At 37.4% G+C, this 9,472-nt stretch overlaps 1 non-coding gene across 1 annotated transcript; it reads right to left on the bottom strand.

Moving 5' to 3' along the window:
• Positions 1-1,304: 1,304 nt before the first annotated feature.
• TRNAK-UUU lies at positions 1,305-1,377 on the bottom strand. The gene has a single exon. It is a non-coding gene; the product is annotated as a tRNA-Lys (tRNA).
• Positions 1,378-9,472: the final 8,095 nt, after the last annotated feature.

Here is a 9,472-nt window from a genome sequence, read left to right as displayed (position 1 = left end):
TAAACGGATGTGGATACGGATATGCTATAGCTATCCGAAAAGCTATATTTACATATAAACGGATAAAATATCCGATCCGTATCTATTTAGCACTATCTGAATCCGTCCGAAAGCTAATCGGATGCGGATGCGGATATAGCACTATCCAAGCCGAATCCGGTCCGTTTACATCCCTACCGCCATCGCCATCTCAATTGCCTCGCCTCTAACCAGGTATCTTCTTCTTCTGAAATTGCCTGAATGAAAACTGAAATCTAAAAACAAAAAAATGGGAGAGGGTGAATCCTTAGCTCAAAATGGGAGAGCACTTGGGAATTACCTAAGCTATGATGGTTCCAATCCATCAGGATTCATACCTTGAAGTTGTTGTGAGAGAATGGTTTCAATATATATAAAAAAAAAAGAGGCAATAGCTTAAGACCAGTACAGAATAATAGGTGTGACCAATAGATTAATACAACAACTGAAGGTTCTGATCTATCTGGAATCCTTTGTTACAAATCTCACAGACAAATCGATTTGAGAAGCGCGCAACAGCTCCTCTGGTTTCGTTCTATTTGGAGCTTGAAATCGAGAGAAGGGAAGAGAGAAGGGGTTCTCCTCTGGTTTTCGTTCTGTGTGGAGCTTGAAATCGAAAGAGGGAAGAGGTTAGGGATTCTCCTTCGTTCTCCTTTGATTTTCGTTCTGTGTGGAGCTTGAAATCGAGAGAGGGAAGAGGGAAGGGGTTCTTTCACTCGTCCGACGGTTAGACAATGACCCGGTTTAGCCTAGCTAGGATGCTTGATTTTCGGATTTCAAACCTAGTTGTCCAATTTGCACATGACACATGTTGACCTCCCAGGGGTGTACTAGATGTACAATGGGGGGTCATGTACTGGGGGCGATAAAAATCCTTGTATCTGGACTCATTAAGAAGACTATGCTTCTTTTTGCCCTAATAAACGTCTAGGGTCGTTGAGGATAGCTTTTACTGTAGTTGGCTTAAAGCTACTGTAATAAAGCCTAGCCCTTAGGAGGTTTTGAGTTCTAGACTTCTTGTTTCTGCATCTATTCTAGGAACCCCTCTCCCACTCCGCCAAAAAATTAAGGGTAGACCTTAGGAGGTTTTGAGTTCTAGACCTCTTGTTTCTGCATCTATTCTAGGAACCCCTCTCCCACTCCGCCAAAAAATTAAGGGTCTAAGGTTTGCTATATGATGAGCCAACTTGGAATACTGCACAATGGCTTCAGGACCAGGCTCACCACATTGCAGGTCCCTAGACTATAAAGAGGAATAAATCAATTAATTTTAATTTATTTAAAAACGCCGTCTGTGGGAATCGAACCCACGACCACGTGGTTAAAAGCCACGCGCTCTACCAGCTGAGCTAAGACGGCAATCACAAAATATTAAATTTAATATTTACAATTAAAATAAAAAGACTACTAATCCCAAACACCTTATGTGCCTCTGAAGTCTGAATTATAACGTGGGATCCGTGTATTGAAGAGTTTAACGTGCTGAGTAAACAACAGGTGAACTTTCTCATTCCAAGGGTTTTTCCTTTTTACCCAAAAAAAAAAAAAACTCCCCCAAAGCTGAAAAGAGCTTCGTGATTTTATTTGAATCTGATGTTCGGATTCGGGTCAGAAGCATTGCTTGGTGAGAAGGGGTGTAAATGAAGTCGAAATCTATTTCCGTATCAGTTTAGTATTATCCGAATCAATCCGAAAGCTAAACGGATGCGAATACGAATAGACTATAGCTATTCGAAAAATTATATTTACATGTAAACGGATAAAATATTCGATCCGTATCTGTTTAGTACTATTCGAATCTATCGGATAACTAATCGGATGCGGATATAACACTATCCGTGTCGAATCCAATTCATGTACAGCCGTATTGATGAGCTGGTCAGCCCGAATAAAACTCTGAATCCCCCCGTTCCTCTCCGGGCACGTGCACACCAGAACGTGGCCAATTCGTCATTCCACAATCCTGCCATCTATAAAAGCTGGAAAGAACGGCGCACCCAGTTGGAAGATCACGCCGACTCACGCGATTCTCCATGCAAATCGCTCATCATCCGCCACGTCAGAAAGTAGAAAAATTAAAGCAGAGAACAAAAGAATTAAGGCAATCCTCCCACGTGGCCTTGGACCCCACATAACCGCTCCATAAAGGACAACATCACGTTAATGTGGGACCCATATGCTCAATCTCCCTGGAAAAGCTCCTGGATTTCAGATTGCCACGGCCCAACGGGCCCATGGTCCCTCTCCCCTCCATCCACCATGACTGCAGACGTGGCGGCCCATCACGTGAACCGGTCAACGAAGATCTGTTTGCCACTCTTTTTATGTGATGTGGGGCAGTGTCACTGGTCATTAGTGGAAGTCACGGGACCTGCGTAAGCTCCGACATTGAATGTCCAGAAATCGATGTGATTATGTAAGTTTCGTAGGCATCGCAACTCGGAAACGGACTCGTCCCAGTTGGTAACACTTAAAAGGGTTGTCAATGGCTCAGTCCTGTTTACGAAAAAATAAAATAAAAAATGGCTCAGTCCTGATCGGTTGGATCTAATTCATTCCCCCAATTTAAGTTAACAAATCAATTAGAACGGCCCTGTGTCTAAGCGCAGGAGTTGCGTGTTATGGTGATTATTTTGTATGTTTCTGTGTCTGGGAGTAAAGACAGTATACACTGCATGATTGGGTGGCATTCTTTCTTCCAATAAATATTACTTCTTTTTTTTTTGAATAAATATGCATCAAAGAGAGTTAAACTCATGATATCTTCATTATGAAGTGTTGATCCTTACTATGTGAGAGCTACCCCTTGGTATATATAAGAAAGAATATACCCCAAGCAATGGCTTCCCTAAATCTCCCAAAGGTTGGTCTAACCAGATTGAGTCAGATTGAGTCAGAATTAGGCAGTCTTATGGTCTGGTGACTAGCCCCCCCCCCCCCCTCGCCCAACATTTAGAATCAATTAAAATTCAGTTGAAAAGTTGGGTATTCTTTGGTTTGAATGTGGAAGGAGTCGAATTGAATCAAACCCAACAAAACCACTTTGGTGGTTCTCTATTTGGTCCGTTCTTATAAAATTATATATTTTATAGGAGAATGTTCTCTAATAAGAAAAAGGCACAAACAAGCACAACAAGAGAATAATGTTGTATCCTACATCGCTTGCTCAGAGAACTTTTTCCCATATATCATTAAGATAATTGCTCGTATTCTCTGCCGTGTTTGAGGTCCAAATTGTAAACTTGTGGTTTTGCCGGATTTTTAAAATTGAAAGTTGAATATTATGTCTCAAATGTTTTTTTTTTCCTCTTGTAAACCCTCAAATGTTAAGCAATCACTTACTTGACAAAATCCCCATATATCCCATACTATGTATGACTAAGACTAAGAGTATGGGAGGACTCAATCATTTCCTCCTATTGTCATCCACAAATTAATTAATTTGTCCTAATAAAAAAGGGAAAGGAAGGGATTAGGTTACATTAACAAAAGTGACTCTCTAATGAACTTAAGAGGGATCTTTGGTACAAGCAAATACAATTAACAGAAAAAAGAATACGACAACGGGGTCGGTGTCGAACCACATGTCTATCTTTGCTGACGAGGCGCATAAGCATTACAGTAATCTAAAGTTATCTGCAACTTGCTTATGCTTTAAATTGATAATTAAGCCATGTAGAGGATGCCCAAAGGCATTGTGAAAGCTTAATGTGCTTCAATTATTTTAATTAAGTGGTCCCTCACCCTCACCCCTCCTTCCTAAAAAGTTTCAAAGTTTTGAGTTTATAAGGAATTATGGGCCTCACACCCTTTATTATATTCAAAACTTCATGTTGGCCTTTCTCTTTACTCATTAATTTCCTTTTTATTATTTTTTAATCTTTAGAAACATTAATAATATATAACTATTTATTCTGATTTTGCATCAAAATTTGAGTGACATTTCAATTATAACTCATCTTCTAAACTTGAATGGAATCTTGTAAGTTGATGTATCTTATCCTTCAATACTAGCTTCTTTTTTTTTGGGGGGGGGGGGGGGGCTTTTGATGAACTAAATGAGGATAAAAACACACTAAAGGTTTCAGATTCTTTGTGGGTTTCTTAATGAGCATCTTCCATAATGGCTTTGTTTGTTTATATATAAAAACTTTTTATATAGTAGTTGAGTAGTGACATATGATCTATCTTTCATTAAAAGAAGATTTCCCCTAAACTATGTAGAGTCAGTGTTGATGAACTCATTATTCTTTTAAAACAGTGCATCTTACTTTTTAGGGTTCCATAATGAATGAACCATAAAGTCTAAAGCCCATGGAGACTTGCCTTGAGCACAACCATTTAGATGAGGGAATTTTTATATCCCTCCTTTTGGCAGGTAAACAGCTTATGTGTTAGTAAGTTGATTAATTAATTAATAAAAAGGCGAAAGTTTGATTCGTTTCATGCTTAATTTGTAGTGTTAATTACCTTACGAATGAATTTTTTACAAGAATTGGCTATATTAATCGATTTACATTCCTATATATATGTGACGTGGTGAATGTGCTCTTTGGCCAGAAATGGGAGGAAAGTTTAGTCTCGCATCAATCAGATAATGTGCATCAAAATTTTGGGTTGAACGCCGTCAACCTGTCAAGAAAAATTAATAAAGAAGAATTAAAAGGATTGGGTGTGGTTCTTATTCCATAAAACCCACAACACAAGGAAACAGATAAATCTTAGAAACCTTACTTTGGCCCTGGTTAAGGTTAACTTCCATTTTAATTAGCACTAAATCCAAGCAGTATGCTTTAACTTTTCTGGTCACCCCAAAAGATGGTCCTAAATTAATTTAAAATGGAGATTGAGATGTCAATAGAGGAAAGCAACCACATAGTGCACACTAAGTGGCTGAAGTTTATAAAATATGTTGGGAGAAGAAATGTTTTATATGTCAAGTCATGTTTGGATATTTTAGTTTTTCCACCATTTTAAAAGTTACATCCCTTCTTAAACTTCATTTAAATATGAGATCTAATAGTGTGGAATGTGATTTAATTATCTCCTAAGACAAGATAATATGATTGCTCATAAAACAAATAATAGTACTTACAGGAAGAATTGTACCTCTTAACTACCATTTCTATCATTAAATTTTGTGGCTTGGAAAACATATTAGATTAATGATTATCAATCTCATAACAAATATCTATTAATGGTACTTTTATAATATATATTTCTAACTCCTTAGATATGATACTCCTAATTTGGTAGTTTTAATAAACTGGAGAGATGGGCTAAATATGGATGGAACACATGCTATCATCTTTTTTTTTTTTCTTCATAGGACAAGAACAAAATAAATTGATAAACATATCCTAATCACATTAAATAGAGAAAATTATAAAATTCACTATTAGGCATCTTCATTAATGTATATTTCTTAGTTCAAATGTTTGAAAGGAGGAGAAATATGATATTGGTAAATTAGATAATAACCTTATTTACACTTCTCTGTTTATCTCAACGGATAACTATTTGAGTTTCGTGAGAGGATGCTATGGTATGTGTGGTTTAACCATGTGTTGTAGCTCAAAGGATTAGAGCATGTGGTTATGAACTAAGATGTTGGAGGTTCAAATCCCTCTAAATTTTATAGGGAAAGAGAATGCCACCCTGTCTCACACAATGCACACCACCCCTGCGTCTTGACATAGGGACGCACGAAATGACTGTCACACCCCTCGGAACCTCGGAATTGACCAATATTGGTGCGACGGTCATTTCACACGCCTCTGTGTCAAGGAGCAGGGGTGACGTATCGACCAGGTGGCATTCTTTCTCTCAATTTTATAACCTAATTCAGTCAAATGCTCTCTCATGTATTACCATGCAATTTTGTACTTTTCGAATGTTTGTAATTTTGTTATGCCCTTATGCCCTCTTGTAAAAAAAATTATTTTTCACTTGAAAATATCTGTTTAGGATAAAATTTTACATGTAGATAAAAGACATCAGTATTTATCTTTTTTTAAAATTTGGGCCTCATCTGATCTGTAACAATTATTATGAGATCAATTTATTTCAATGGGCTCCTTGAAAACCTGTCTGTCAAGTAATAGAGACGTCTTTTTATTTGTGTGTGTTTCTTATTTACCATCATTATTTGATTCTCACAGGAAGAAAAGGGAGAGAGAGAGAGAGAGAGAGAGAGAGAGAGAGATGAATGAAGTTACAGTAGAAGGTTAAATGCAACTAAAGGGTGTTTTGGTCAATAAAAGGCATGAAAACTTGATGCCTGTCTAACAGTCCCACTCGATAATGGTGGGTCCACTTGGCCGGCCAAGTTGGATCATGGAGAGAGGAACTCCTACGGAGGAAGAGGAACCCCACATAGAAGAAAGGGAAGTCCAACTCCCGGACCCACAAATACAATAAAAGTGGGGTCAGAAAAGAGCAAAATGATGTTGATGCTGATTTGGCAGCAACCAAACATTCCACGTCACGCCATCCACTAATCCAAATTTGGGGACAAAGGACAACTTCTGGCGCTCAAAAAACTGGGCCCGGTCCTCTCCCGGGCCTATATCTATATGGCCCAGTATCTGTTTAGATAAGATTGACCAAGTACCGATGTCCCGACACCCTCCACGTATCTGACAACTGGACGTCTCGGCCCACGGTGCTTTGACCTTTTGACCGCAAGTGACGACAGATAGACTTCTGCAGTGATATATATCTTGCACGTGCAAATCCTTACCTACTAAACCCTAGTTCTGCACAAGTTCTGTGCCAAGTGCCAAGAAATAACTTCATGGAGATGGGGTTGGGGACTTGGGGTCCTCTTCTTAAACCCATATTCCATACCTGGTGTAGCTTGGTTTTGCTTACACACTTCCCTCAAATTTTGTTTCAATTTTTTTTGTGTTGTGTTGAATTCTTGTATCGATTTTGAAGTTTGTTCCATTTCGATATTTTTCTTATGGTGATCGTAATGATAAATTTTGTGAGATCTATGATACTAGCAGAGGGATTGGGCCGATCAGAGAAAATTTGCAAGCTTCCGTGATATGGTATGTTCCAATTTGATGGATCAACTCAACTTGGAGGAGTATTACCTTGTCTTATTGTCTTGTTGTGTAAGCAAGAGAGAAAAGAAGGATTTGGACATTTTCATGTTAAGGTTTTATGGGGGAGAGTTCTTGGTACGAGTTTTAAGTGTTCTTGAGAGATATCTATTGTACTTCATCACATAGTGAATCATCTTCAGCTTCGCCCGTGGATGTAGTACATCTTAATTGGTGTGTGAATCACGTTAAATCTCAAATTTACGTTAAATCTCAAATTTATTTTGTTTCTTGGTATTTCTTGGTGTTTGCTTTCATACTTTTCTTCTTTTATCTCATTCAAATCTTTTAAGGTTTGAGAATTTGAACTCTGAAGAATTTGTAAGATTTTAAGATCAAGTTTCTTTTCGCTTATGCTAAAAGAAAAAAAATCCTCTCATTATAGACATTTAAATCCTCTGATTGAACTGAGATACGGGATATCTATGATCATAAACAATAAGGTGTGGGAGTTAATGATGAACTCAAAATCCAATCATCGGGTCACATCACTAGTGGAGAAGAAATTCTTCAATTTTCCGGTGAAAGAAAACTTAGTCTTAGATTTTACGTTGGATGAGATAGGTAGCTTTGATCATCCTCCTCCAAATGCATTCATATTGATAATGCATTTTGAGATGCTAAAAATAACTATTCGAGTGCTTCTTGTGTATGGCAATGTAGCTCACATGTTTGAGTGCTTACTTTGAAACTTCACCAAATAGGTGGTTTTGGGGAGCATAACCTCTACGAAATGTCATATCTTCTACAATTGGTTGTGCTAAACAAGGGTTGAAGTATTTTATAAATAGCATAAAAGTTAAGGAAAAAAAGTTTTCGTCTGATTGTGTGGAACTTGTGCCCAGACATAAGGGCTTGTGAATTTACCATCTCAGTCACAGTAAAATAAAAGATCGCATCCATGTTGATGCCCTTGGGTGCACTCTCATTGATCATCATGCAGGTGCAGGAACTACACGACTAGGCAATGATAAATCAAAGTTCGCAATCGACCTATTTTCTATTTATTTCCGTGAGATTAGGATCCATAAATGATTACTAGTCAAGCATGTTTTGATTCCCCATATGGAATTACTCAATGTATGTTGAGATTGGAATTCAAACAAGCAGTTTTTTAGTGGGGGTGTTGGCCAAGATTTTTTTTTTTTTTTTGGTAGAAAACATAAGCGGAAAGAAAATCTATGGCATCCATCAATCAGAGAGGACTATCAAACCAGCAGAATTGATCCCTAATCCAGGATGCCAAAGAAGCCAAAAGATGTCCAGCATTAATGAAACTCTTATGAAAACGCCATAGTAAAAGTGTAAAATCAAAGTGAAAGAAAAAGGCAAATCACTACTAGTATTAAAGCTAAGGGAAAAAGAACTCTAACCGAGCCAGTAGCCCCTGCATCTAGCTAGACTTATGGGGTGCAAAATGACCACCCCGCCCCCATGATGTCTTAGTGCACTTTCTCATTGGCCATCGTGCATGTGTAGGCCCCAGAGGCTTGGTTAACGTTCTCTAACCCTAAAGCTAAATACTACGGAGTTGAGAATTTCATTGTTGCTAAAGGGACTTTATTCGGTTAGAAGTTAATTTTGACATAATATGATTTGTTTTTATTGATCAATTTGAATCGTTTCCCAAGGCCTATAATTGCCTGAAAAGGTCCAATAATGTAACTTGAAAGAAAATGTCAAATACAAAATTTATCAATGGGACAAGAGCAACAAATATGAATTGAATGAAAGTTATTGGAAGATAAAAAAAAAAATAATGACATATGAAAAATAAATTGATGTGTAATATAGAAACAATAGTTAAAAACAATAGGTACACTAGCAATAACAACCATAACTAAAATTTCCAGAATAGCACAAATATTTGTCACATGGTAGATCCATTGGAACTTAAATTTTGTGAACTTGCCTCCTCATCATCTTAGACTAGTAAGTTTCAGTTCAATCCAATGTTTTAATATGAAGGTATAAATATTTGAAAATATGTTACCCTTACTCACATGTCAAGCTTAATCCAAAACAAATTTTGTCAAGTGACAAGAAAAATAGGAGAGATTTAATAGTAGTTGAAGAACAGTAGGTGTACGTAAACATACGTACACGGGGATGCATATCTATACACACAAGTAAGTATTGAATTAGTTTTTGAAATTTGACATGTGGCTAATTCATACCATGTCCTCTCTATCAACGGTTAGAATGGATACGTCGCCATTCCACGCGGTGCAAAAAGGTGTGCTAGACCAGTTATTTATATTTTGCCAGACCAGTGAGGTTTTTTCTTATCTTCTTCATTTTAAACTTATATAATGTATTGTAGGAACAATAAGCAAATTTGGTTA

The sequence above is a fragment of the Telopea speciosissima genome, chromosome 4, assembly GCF_018873765.1.
Source record: "Telopea speciosissima isolate NSW1024214 ecotype Mountain lineage chromosome 4, Tspe_v1, whole genome shotgun sequence".
Classification (NCBI taxonomy): Eukaryota; Viridiplantae; Streptophyta; class Magnoliopsida; order Proteales; family Proteaceae; genus Telopea; species Telopea speciosissima.
The sequence above is the reverse complement of the archived record's forward strand: the minus strand, read 5'-3'. Positions and strand labels throughout refer to the sequence as shown.